Here is a 13062-nt window from a genome sequence, read left to right on the forward strand (position 1 = left end):
CTCCTCCAGGGGTCTACAGAGAGTTTTGGGTTTTGTGGCCATGGCAGTGGGACACGGGCAAGGACGGGGGCACAAGAAATTTCTGGTGTCAGGCTGGTGCTTTAAACTTGAGTGTTGGCTTTGCTCTGGGATTAAATTGCTGAATATTTTACTAACCCTTTTCCTTGGGGTTCAGGGACACGGTGCCCCTCTGAGCTCCAAAGCACATCTCTAGGAGAATGTTGATGTTAGACCCCAAGCCCAATGTGGTCTTTGATCCCGACTCTCATCTGAGGCCCTTCCTTTAGATTCTCACCATCTCCCCACGTCACTCTCTCTGTGGGCCCCGGAAATGACCCATAGAAGACTGGAGTTCCGCATTCCGACAAATAGCAGAGCGCATGCAGAAGCTGCCGGGAAACAGGAAGCTTTCGGGCTCAGTCCTGCTGTTGGGGTAGGATCCTCCCCACCCTCACCTAGGGAATGCTTGCCGCCTCCTGGATGCCTCCGATCTTGTTATGTCTTGTCTGAATTCCTGGCGGAGTGTGTCAACTAAAATGTCGTAAAGCAAATCCTATTTTCCCATTTCCTCCTTCACCTTAAGATGTTGTATTTCCCTTCTGACCCTGTCGGCGAAATCCGTCATCATTAAACAGCTAACCCATCTAGGGCAGGTTTCCCCTTAGAAGAACCTCTTTTGCATCTGTGAGTAGAGAGGATTGAATGGAAGGGTGAATTGCTTTCTGTTTCTCTGACATTTTCATTTCAAAGGTGGGCTTTAAAACAATGGGAAGCAGTTTCATTCTTCTGCCTTCCTAATCCTTTCCAAAAACTGGGTGGACCTTCCAAGCCTCTGTGCTCCTCTTTCTCTCGAGTGTGGTCTGCCCTCACTTTGACTGGACAAGGCCCTGAGCCGAGTGCCTGCCCCTGGGCCTCTCTGCCAGGGACGGACCCCTGTGTGACATTCTCCTTGCTCTACCTTCTGTGAGAGCGGAAGGCAGCCGCCCCGTGTGAGGTCCGTATCTTTGAGCTCTCAGGCGCTCATCTCTCCTCCCATCTGCAGTTGTTTACTTTTAATCTCCTTTCTCAGACACCAACTTGATCATTCTCTTTGCAATAATCTCTTTATGCTTGGTGTGATGTGTTACATCCCTGTCCATTACAATGGCTGCTTCATTGGTCCGTCCAAAGGACCTGAAATGTGATGTTTGCATTGACTAACTATTAAAAAAGTGGAGGGTTGGGTTGGAAGAAACTTCTTGAACAAAACAAAACAAAACAAAATCCTCTCCAAAAAACACTCATTTCCTGCTAACGGGACACTCAGTCACTGTGGCCTCCTCCTTAGAGTCCTGAATGTGCCATGGAAATGACCAGAGGTGGCCCTTACCCTCTTTCTGCTTGTCTCAGTGAAGCCCACAATCCAGCCTTCCTCATAGCGCACTGGACACCCCCAGTCCTGCAGAATGCAGACCCAGTGGCCTCTAACCAGAGCGCATGCAGAGGAATCACTAAGTCGACTCTGCCAGGAGCCTCTAGCCAGAACGCATGCCCAGCAGCCACTAATTCGTGAACAACAGGATCCTCCTTCCTCTCCCAACCTCTCCTGGGTGTCATCACCTCCTTAGCCTGAGGGCCTCAGTGGCTCCTCCCGGATGAAAGGTGGAAGCGCAACCGAGATCCTGCTGGAAACCTTGCTACTGGCCGCCCGTAAGACTGTGGACCGAGGCATCGCAGCCTCTCAGAGGTAGGAGAGCACAGTCAGAGTCAGGCAGGGAGAGGGTCGGTATGGGCTGGGGAATGGCAAGTGTGGACGCAGAGACAGACGGGTTAATGGCAGCGAGACGGAGGCCCAGTACCACCACCCCCACCGCACCCTGGGCCGTGGGAAAAGAGCTGGCCTGGGTTTCTTAGCACACGAAGTCTCACTTGTTTCCAGCGGACCCTGGGCTCCTCAGGTCCCACTGATCCCTGAGCCCACCTGGGACACCTAATCCCTGAGCCCACCTGGGACACGAAAGCTCACCTCGTTTCAGAGAGTCTTTGGCTTGGGGAGGGTCCAGGTCGTGCAGGAAGAACTCCTTCTGCGGGGGCCTGTGTCTCTGGCCTGGCTCCCAGAATCCCCGCTGACCTCCTCGTCCGCTCCGAGCCCGTCCTCCTCGCCCCGTTCTCTACATGTCCTTCGGCCTCGGTTGGGTCTTTGTGTTCTGCTCACGGAAGTCCTTTCTGTCCTCTGCCCTGTGTTCTGACAGGACTCCCTGCACCTCCGCTAGGGACCAGCAGAACTTAGTTTTCAGGGAATTGTGCCTTCCCCTGGGCAGGGCTGGGTACCCATGCTGTCTAGAGGGGGCCCTGGGCCCACCCCGGGAGCTGGTGGCCTTTCTCCCAGGTGCCTTCTGGAAATCCTGCGGACAAGAGCGGGCTCATCAGGTGACCTAGAGTCAAAGCCCGAAGATCGCTGCCCTGACGATGCAAGCCAGCACCAGGTGTGTGGAAACGTGTTAGGAGTGGGGAGGTTGCGTGGATGGGGGACTGTCCTGAGAACAGCGGAGACCCTCAGGACTCCTTAACGCGGTGAGGGGAGCAGGTCTGCGTGGTGGAGGGCGCGGCAACCTTTCTGCTGGTTTGCACCTGTGCTTGGCCGTGTGCATCTTTCTCTGATCCCTGATCTTTTCTCACTGCCGTATCTCCTCTCGTGTCCTGACCTCTGGCCCATGCTAAGCCTGGAGAAAAAAGGCCGCGTGTACCTAGTTGGCTGGCAGACCCTGGGCATCATGGCCATCATGGATGGAGTGGAGTGTATCCACAGCTTTGGTGCCGGTGGGACCCCAGTCCAGACTTTCTTCCTGGCTCCTCTTGAATGCAAACCGATTTCCTCCCCCCATCCCCAGCCCATGGGGGTTCCTCATTCGATGTCCAGACTGTCCTGTTTGAATAGGCATTTCAGTCAAATGCTCCTTGCTGTGAACCCCTACTCAGGCTTGGGTCCCTCCACTCCCAGCCCCGCTTAGCTGTGGCCTCCCATGTGTGTGACACCTCACCCTCCACCCCTCTGGGCACTTTCCTTCAAGACCCATGAACGTTCCCCCAAGCCTAGAATCAATCTTTCCTATAAAGCCCATCACTCCTTTCTCCCTGTCCTTAAACGTTCCAGACTACCGAGATGTCCGCGGCTTTCTCACTGGTGATCACAGTGACATGTTTAACCAGAGGACGGAGCTCCTCCACCAGGTGGGGGGATGCCGGGACATGGGGCAGGTTGTGAAGGTGACAGGTGTGCAGGGAGTGGGAGGTGAGGGGCGCTGGGGACAGGTGGGGGAGGAGAGCAGGCAGACAGTCCAGGGAAGGGAATATGGGTTAGAGGTCGGGAGGCTTTGGGGTAGCACAGGGAGGGCGGAAGGCTCTGGATACTCCCTCTAAAGCTGGCTCTAATCCAGGGCTCTTCCCTCAACTTGCTGCATCATCTTGGGCAAAACACTTGACCTCGTTGAACCTCGGTTCTTCCATCTGTGTACAAACACGCTGTGTGAGAGGTCCTCTGAGGCTCTCTGTGGTCCCCAGGTCTGTGTGTGGGAGTTTTTCATGGGAGGGGGCCCCCCATCTTCTCGTGCCCAGGGTCCCCAGTTCTCCTTCTCCCCAGAGGACCTCCTGACGTGCATCTTGCCATCCCTCACAGAAATCGACACCGTGGTCTTCATTTTCACCCTAGATGGTGAGAGGGAAGGCAGGAGCGGTGGGGTGAGCAGAGGGAGGCAGGGGAGTGACTCGGGGAAGCTGCCATTTTTCTGGGTCTTAAAGCACCTGCTCCGAGGGAGGGAGAGGGGCGCGTGTCCTGACAGGACCGCAGGGAACAGGAAGAACAGCTTTCGTCTCTGGCGCCCTCCCCTCTCCTAGACAACCTCACGGAGGTGCAGGCGCTGGTGGAGCAGGTGAAGGAGAAGACGGCCCACATCCAGGCCCTGGCGCATAGCACCGTGGGGCAGACCCTGCCGGTGAGGGTCCAGCCTTGGGGACGGAACCTGGGGTGGCAGTTACAGCAAGGCCTTCCTGGGGATGCTGCTCTGGCTCATTCTCTCTCTGTTTCTCCAGACCCCTCTGAGGAAGCTCTTCCCTCCATCATCAGCATCACGTGGCCACTGCTTTTCTTCGAATACGAAGGGAACTTCATCCAGGTATGGGGAATGAGAGGGTGTTCTCTGTGCTGAGGGACTCAGAGGGGGAAGGGTTCCACAAATTAGAAAACTCAAGGCTGGGGTGCCTGGGTGACTCGGTGGGTTAAGCCTCTGCCTTTGGCTCAGGTCATGATCTCAGGGTCCTGGGGTCGAGTCCTACATCTGGCTCTCTGCTCCACGGGGATCCTGCTTCCTCCTCTCTCTCTGCCTGCCTCCCTGCCTACTTGTGATCTCTCTGTCAAATAAATAAATAAAATCTGTTTAAAACAAAACAAAAACAAAAAACAAAAACAAAACAAAAAACAAAAACAAATAACAAAAAAAAAAACAAACTTCTTCCAAAAAACCACTTAGACAAATTTTGGAGAATGTTCCTTTAGGCTTTTTTATGCATATGTAAGTATGTAAATATATTTATACAAAAATAGGACCATCTTTGCCATGCTGTTTTTAACTTGCTTCTCTCTTCACTGAAAATTATGAACACCTTTCGGTACAAATATATCCATATTATCATTTTTTAAAAGATTTTTATTTATGTATTTGAGAGAGAGAATGAATAGGGGGAGGGGCAGAGGGGCAGAGGGAGAAGCAGACTCCCTGCTGAGGGCAGAGCCCAACGCAGGGGCTGGATCCCAGGACCTGATGTCATGACCTGAGCTGAAGTCAGACACTAATGTAACTGAGCCACCAGGTGCCCCTAATTCAAATTCCTTTGATGACTATGGAGATTAGCCGCTTAAAGATATATATTGGCTATTATTTTTTTTCCCTTATTTTGTTACTTCTTCATGCCTTCTGGGCATATTCACCCATTCTTTTGGGCATATTTAATTTTTTCTTACTAATTTATAAGAGGGAGTGTATATAGCAAGACAGTAGCCTCTTTTAAATTCCTGTTTTATGTTTTCCTCTAGTTATGACTTTTTAATTTTTCCATTGTTGATGGAGAGATGTTTTCTTTACATTTTTACATAGTCATATCAATCAGTCTTTTTTTGGTGTGTATAGCTTCTGTCTTTCGCTTGATTCTGGTTTGTATCTTTCCAAATACATTGCAGTTGTTTGAAATAAAAAGGCTTCCATTAGTGAATCTTTAGTTGCAGAAATATCATTGATGTAAACTCCTCCCACACTTTTATTTTGAAAAATTTTCCACTCTACAGAAAGATTGCCAGAACAGTGAATACCCATACAGTTTTCCCTAGATTCACTAATCTTTTTTTTTTTTTAGGATTTTATTTACGTATTTTATTTTATTTTAAACTTTTTTTTTTATTTTAATTTGAGAGACAGAAATCACAAGTAGGCAGAGAGGCAGGCAGAGAGAGAAGGGGAAGCAGGCTCCCCGCCAAGCAGAGAGCCCGATGCAGGGCTCGATCCCAGGACCCTGGGATCATGACCTGAGCCAAAGGCAGAGGCTTTAACCCACTGAGCCACCCAGGTTCCCCAATTTTATTCATGTATTTTATAGAGAAAAATAGCACATAAGCAGGGGTAGTGGCAGGCAGAGGGAGAGGAAGAAGGAGAAGCAGGCTTCCCACTGAGCAGGGAACCTGACATTGGGCTTGCTCCCAGGATCCTGGGATTGAGACCTGGGCTGAAGGCAGATGCCCAACCGACTGAGCCACCCAGGCACCCCTAAATTCACCAGTATTTAACATTTTGCCACATCTGCTTCATCCGTCTTTTCCTCTGAATTATTTGAAAGGTACTTGGAGATAAGATGACATTTGACACAAATTACTGTGTTCCCTAAGAACAAGGACATTTGTCTACATAACCACAATATAATTTTCACACTCAGGAAAAAGGACTGTGAGTACAATTATTGAATATGCAGACTGTGTTCAAATTTCCCCAATTATCTCTACATTATTTTTATTTCCAGGTCCAGGATCCAATCAGAGATAAACCGTTGCACTTTGTTATTAGGTCTCCTTAGTTTTCTTTAATCTAGATGAATTCTTTAGCTGTTTTCTGTGTCTTTTATGACATTGATAGTACAGGAGTCTGACCAATTATTTTCCAGAATGTGCTTCACCGATTGTTTCTTCATTATATTCAGGTGAAGCGTTTTGGCAGGAGTGCCGCAGAGATGAGGCTCATAGATAAGGGTATCACATCGGGAGATGCCTGATGTCAGTTCCTTCCTTTACTGGTGATGTTATGTTTTATCACTTACTCAAAGTAGTGCCAGATTTCTTTACTTTTTCTTTTTTTAAGCTTTTATTTATTTATTTGAGAGAGGCAGAGAGAGATTAGGAGTGGCAGGGATGGGGCAGCGGGAGAGGGCAAGCACACTCCCCACTGAGCAGGGAGTCCATCGCAGGAGCCCAAGATCATGACCCGAGCTGAAGGCAGAAGATTAACCAACTGAGCCACCCAGGCGCCCTGGGTGTGTCAGATTTCTTTAGTGATCTTTCACCCAATGGTTTTAGCATCCACAGATTATTCTTGGTCGAATCAATTTATAACTATGGTGGTTTTTAAATGTGATTTTTCTATCTTTCTGTCTACATTTACTAGTTGGGATTCTTCTGTAAAGAAAATCTCTCCCTGGGGCGCCTGGGTGGCTCAGTGGGTTAAGCCGCTGCCTTCAGCTCAGGTGTGATCTCAGAGTGCTGGGATCGAGCCCCGCATCGGGCTCTCTGCTCAGCGGGGAGCCTGCTTCCTCCCCTCTCTCTGCCTGCCTCTCTGCCTGCTTGTAATCTCTGTCTGTCAAATCAATAAATAAAATCTTAAAAAAAAAAAAAAGAAGAATCTCTCCCTTCTCTCCCCACACCATCTACATTTACTTAGACTCAGTGTGGAGTCATGAAGTTTTGGTTGTTAAATGTGTTTTAACCCATTCCTGTCATTACTGATTTTAATACTCCAAATGAGAGCTTATTCAAGCTGGCCCCTTTGTCGTTGTGACATAGTCACATTAGAGTTGGAACACTCTTTGCTGTGTTTCTTTTTAGAAAAAGAAAATAAAGCACCTTTTCTCTCATGCAGAAGAGTAGCGTATGATAGTCTTTTGTGCCTTGCGTTTTTCCTTAGCAAGATATCTTGGAAATCACTCCACTTCAGTTTCTAACTCTGTTAATTATTACTTACCTGTGTGTGTGTATGTAGATGTGTGTCTGTACAGTAGTGTCCCCAGCCGTCTATGTAGGGGAACAGAAATGTTGTCCCAGGTTCACCTTGTACTTTCCTAGTTCCAGTCCTGGCTGGAATCCGTAATTTTCAAGGAGCGCTGGTGGCTGTCCTTGGGGATCGGTACAGCAGTCCTGCCTTCTCACGGTTGTGCTTCCACAGCTTCATTTACCCTAATCTACTGGTAGTCCGGAAGCAGATGACCCCCTTACCGGTTGCCAAAGGGTCAGTAGTAGTCTAACCCTACGTCACGATGCCTACGTCATTCCCGTCCCTCCATGTCATGGAGCAGCCATTTTGTCATCTCATATCGTCACCAGAAGGCGAAGGATGAATACAGTACAGTAAGATATCTTGTGAGAGAGGCCCCAGTCACGTAACTTTTATCATAGTCTGCTGTTATAATTGTTCTATTTTATTATTGGTGGTGTTCATCTCCTACTGTGCCTAATGCATGAACTAATCTTTATCGTTGGAATGTGCGATAGGAGAAAATGGTATGTGTATGGCTCCGTACTGTTCGCAGTAGCAGACATCTACAGGGTCTGGAACTTATCTTTGGGGTAAGTGGGGGCTGCCGTATTTAGAAACCTAGGTGCTAGGTACGCTCACTGCTACTGCTGACTTTGCCTCTAAGCAAAATTCTTTGGTAGAAAGAACAAGGAAATACAGGGACACCTGGGTGGCACAGTCGGTTAAATGCTGGACTCTTGATTTTGGTTCAGGTTATGACCTCAGGGTCACGAGATTGAGCCCCACATCTGGTTCCAAGCTCAGCGTGGAGTCTGCTTGAGATCCTCTTGCTCCCTCTGGCCATCTCCCTGCTTGCATGTGCACGTGTGCTCTCTCTTTCTCCTCTGTCTCAGAAAAGAAGGAAAGAAAGAAAGAGCAAGGAAATACAGTTGATCTTGAACAACATGGGGGTTAGAAGCACTGGCAACCCACACCACACGGTTAAAAATCCCTGAATAACGTTTGACTCCCCCAGACTTAACTAAGAGCATACTCTAGACCAGAAGCCTTCCCAATAACATACTCAATTAACACATATTTTTAAAATTATATGTGTTTTATGCTGTATACTTACAATAAAATAAGCTAGAGAAAAGAAAACATTAAGAAAATAATACAGAGGGGCGCCTGGGTGGTTCATTTGTCAAGCATCTGTCTTCTGCTCAGGTCATGATCCCGGGGTCCTGGGATCGAGCCCCGCATTGGCTCCCTGCTCTGCGGGAAGCCTGCTTCTCCCTCTCCCACTCCCCCTGCTGTGTTCCCTCTCTTGCTGTGTCTCTGTCTGTCAAATAAATAAATAAAATCTTAAAAAAAAAAAGAAAAGAAAACCATACAGAAAATTCATTTATAGTACACCACCCTGTATTTTTGAAAAAATATCTGCATATAAGTGGAACTGTGTAGTTCAAACCTTTGTTGTCCAAGGGTCAACTGTATTTTTTTTTCACATAAGTCTGTGTGTGTGTATATATATATACACACACACTCATACACACACATATATACACACACACACACACACACACATTTATGAATGTATGTATGTTCTCCTTCCTCTTTTCCCTTAGTGAGAATGTTGATTCCCAACATCATCACTTTATTTATCCATTTCCTTAGTCCTACAATAAATACCCATTTTGAAATTGCCACCCCGATACCGCTATCATCAACAAACTTACCAAGAACCGGTAAGATTTCTTTGCAGTTCTTTTTGTCTTCTGACCATGTTCTATGAAAGATACATAAAGTTTTCAAAAATCACTAGGATTAGGGCGCCTGGGAGGCTCAGTGGGTTGAAGCCTCTGCCTTCGGCTCGGGTCATGATCTTGGGGTCCTGGGATCGAGCCCCACATCAGGCTCTCTGCTCTGTGGGGAGCTTGCTTCCCCCTCTCTCTCTGCCTGCCTCTTTGCCTACTTGTGATCTCTCTGTCAAATAAATAAATAAAATCTTAAAAAAATAGTCACCAGGATTAAATTTTTTTTCTCTCTCTGTAGTTATGTTATCAATATGATATATAGTGAGTTTCATTTCCTTTATTTATTTATTTTGGAGGCTTTTTTTTTTTTTTTTTAAGGATTTTATTTATTTATTTATTTGTCAGAGAAAGCCCAATTTCAAGACTGGATCCCAGGACCTTGGGATCATGACCCGAGCCAAAGGCAGATACTTAACCAACTGAGCCACCCCAGATGTCCCTTTTTGTTTTTTGATACCATTTTATCTTTTGATAAAAAGATATCTTTTGTAAAACATAATGTGGTTTAAAGTCAAACGGTATAGGGTGCCTGGGTGACTCAGTGGGTTAAGCCTCTGCCTCAGCTTAGGTCATCATCTCAGGGTCCTGGGATCGAGTCCTACATCAGGCTCTCTGCTCCGTGGAGAACCTGCTTCCCCCCGCTCTCTCTCTGCCTGCCTCTCTCCCTACTTGTGATTTCTCTCTCTGTGTGTCAAATAAGTAAATAAAATCTTAACAAAAAGTCACACTGAATAATAAGGAGATGTCCCCTCCCCTTCACTCTTCCTTCCACCTGTTTCCACTCATCCCAGCAGGTAAACAATTTCATTAGTTACTGACTTGCCTTCCTATGTTTCTTTGGGCAAAAAAAGCATATTTGTTTGTACTTGCAATTTTTTCTTTTACAAGAGGCACTGTGCTATGTATAGTCTTTTGTGCTTCAATGAGATATTCTGAAAATAACTCCACTTGGGTTTATAAAACCCTTCCTCATTATTTTTTACATTTGTGTGTAGATTGTACATGTGCAAGAATGATTGGGGCAGTCTCTGATGTAGGGCATTTGGTTGTCTCCGGCGTTTTGCTGTTACCAATAATGATGCAATGAATATGTGTGTGTTTCTGTAACGTAGAAGTGTATCTTTGGGTAAATTCCTAGAAGAACGAGAACTGGATGAAAGGACAAATACATACGTAATTCCATGAGATATGGCAGCATTTCCCCTCAGAAGGATTGTCCCATTTTGCTTCTTGTACCAGCAATATCCTATAGTTCCTTTTTTAAAAAAAGATTTATTTATTTATTTGAGGAAGGGGAGGTCGGAGGGAGAGAGTCTTATGCGGACTCTGCACTGAGTGTGGAGCCCAGCATGGGGCTCAATCCCATGACCCCGAGATCAGGACCTGAGCCAAAACCAAGAGTTGGATGCTTCACCAACTGAGCCACCGAGGCACCCTTTCCCCATAGCCTCTTTAAAAGCATTCAAAAGCTTTTGAATTTTTGCCAATCTGGTATATGAGAAATTCTATTTCTGTGTGGTTTTCATTTCTATTTTACTTATTATGTGTTTGGTTGAGCATCTTTTCACATGCTTAAAGGTCTTTAGTAGATCTTTTTCTTTGTGAACTGTGTGTTCATGTAAATACATGATATACACTCATTCTCTAATTGTATTGGGGTCTGCATGCCCCTTGATTTTTAGTAGTTTATTTCTATTTAAAGATATGTTTATTTAAGAGAGAGAGAGTGGGAGAGCACAAGCAGGGGGAGTGACATGCAGAGGGAGAGAGAGAGAAGCAGGCTCCCCGCTAAGCAATGACCTCGATGCTGGCCTTGATCATGACCTGAGCTGAAGGCAGAGGCTTAACTGACTGAGCCCCTGATTTTTAGTACTTCATAAATCAGGGGCATTAATTCTTTCTTTCTGATATGCATTGTACATATTTCATTTGGGTTTTAACCATGCAAATGTCTTTGTTTTAATTCTACTGGTGTAGAACTTATTAATCCATTTTTTGTTCAATCTGGACCTCTGCTACCCCCCACGTTGTAAAGGGACTCCACCTGTGTTTTCTTCTAGTACATGTTTCTTCTAGTAAAAATGGTTTCTTTTTTCCTTTCCTTCTTTTTTTTTTTTTTTTTAAACACTTAGGCCTGCAATTCATTAGTTTATTCTTGTCTATGGGTTAAGGTATGAACCCAATTTAATTTTTTTCTATGTGACTATCTGATTGTCTCTCTCCATATATATATATAATTTATTCAAGAGAGAGAGCGAGCAAGAGAGAAGGAGCTGGGGGAGGGGCAGAAGCAGGCTCCCCGTTGAGCAGGGAGCCCCATGGGGATCTCCATCCCTGGACCCGGAGATCATGACCTGAGCTGAAGGCAGATGTTAACCAACTGAGCCCCCCAAATGCCCCATCTCAATACATTTTAAAAATTCATCTTTTCCTGAGTGATTTGAGGTGCAGCCTCTATCAGATACTTAGTTCCTATGTGCACTGGTTTATTTCTGGACTTTCTGTTCTGTTCTACCAGTCTGTCTATTGATGTGATGATGCCACTCAGTTTAAATACAGAGGCTTATTGTGGGCTTAATATTTGAAAGGTTAATGCTTCTCTCACTCTTCTTTTTAAGGATTTTTCTAGGTACAGTTGCTGCCTTTTTTCTGTGTGGACTTTAAAATGAATGTGTCTGGATTCAGATTATGTACACTTGAAAATATTTTTGTGTTAATAATAGTTCATGGTACAAATGGTTATTTGATGGTCAGTGACATAAATGATATAACCCAGATTTGACTGATCTCTTTCCCACAGGGCAGTCTGTGTACTGCATACTAGCTAGCTTCATTCCGATTGGTCAGATTTCTGCGTGCACTCTTTTTTTTTTTTTTTAACCAAATGAGCCACAATATCTTTTTCTTGTTTTTTTTTTTCTTCCAGTTTTTATCTAAATTCCTATTAGTTAATGTACAGTGTAATGTTAGTTTCAGGTGTGTAGGATCATGTTTCAACACTTCCATACAACACCCGGTGCCCATCACAAGCGCACTCGCACTCCTTAATCCCCAACACCTGCTTCACCCACCCCCGCCCCCACCTGCCTCCCCTCTGGTAACCGTTGCTCTGTAGCTAACAGTCTGTTTCCTGGTTTGCCTCTCTCTCTCTCTCTCTCTCATTTTCCCCTTTGTTTTGTTTCTTAAATTCCACACACGAGTGAAATCCTACGGTGTGCATCTTCCTCAGACTGACTTAGTTCACTTATCCTCATAGTCTCTAGCTGCAGCCACATCCTTGCAAATGTTCCTCTTCAGTACTCATGTCCTTGTCAGTCGCTTGTTAAGTATTTTCAATATACCCTCTGCAAGGGGTGTGTGTGACCTGCTCCTTCTAGAATGCCAGAATAAGGAGGCAGAAGTAGTGGTAGCTTGTTCCCTAGCCTGGCAAGGACCCAGCAATGAATCCCCTCAGTTCGTTTTCTGGACTCTTGTTACAGTAATAGATGCAAAGTGCAGTAATAGAAGGTTATATAAGGGCAAGAGATGAGGGCCAAGGACAGGTGGGCTTTCACTTACAGTACTGTGTGTTTGCACAGTGTCTTAGTATTCAGTGTGCTTTCATATACGTTATCTTACTCCCCCCCAAGGAGATGATTGTGGCCAAGTAGGGAATGCCTTCATCACAGATCAGAAGACCTGGATTTAGGTCCCGATTCTACATGTCACTATCATATAAACTTATTCAAGTGGCTTCTTTTTTTTTTTTTTTTTTTTTTTAAGATTTTATTTATTTGTTTGACAGAGAGAGACATAGCGAGAGAGGGAACACAAGCAGAGGATTGGGAAAGGGAGAAGCAGGCTTCCTGTGGAGCAGGGAGCCGGATGCAGGGCTTGATTTCAGGACCCTGGGATCATGACCTGAGCTGAATTGAAGGCAGATGCTTAACGAATGAGCCACCCAGGCGCCCGAAGGCAGACTATAATCTTCTAATAAATAATACTCTGACAAGAACTTTAAA

General features: G+C 45.9%; 1 pseudogene; it reads left to right on the plus strand.

The window, feature by feature from the left end:
* Positions 1-200: 200 nt before the first annotated feature.
* Positions 201-4245, plus strand: LOC116596070 (annotated as a pseudogene).
* Positions 4246-13062: the final 8817 nt, after the last annotated feature.

This window comes from Mustela erminea, chromosome 7 (genome assembly GCF_009829155.1).
Source record: "Mustela erminea isolate mMusErm1 chromosome 7, mMusErm1.Pri, whole genome shotgun sequence".
Taxonomy (NCBI): Eukaryota; Metazoa; Chordata; class Mammalia; order Carnivora; family Mustelidae; genus Mustela; species Mustela erminea.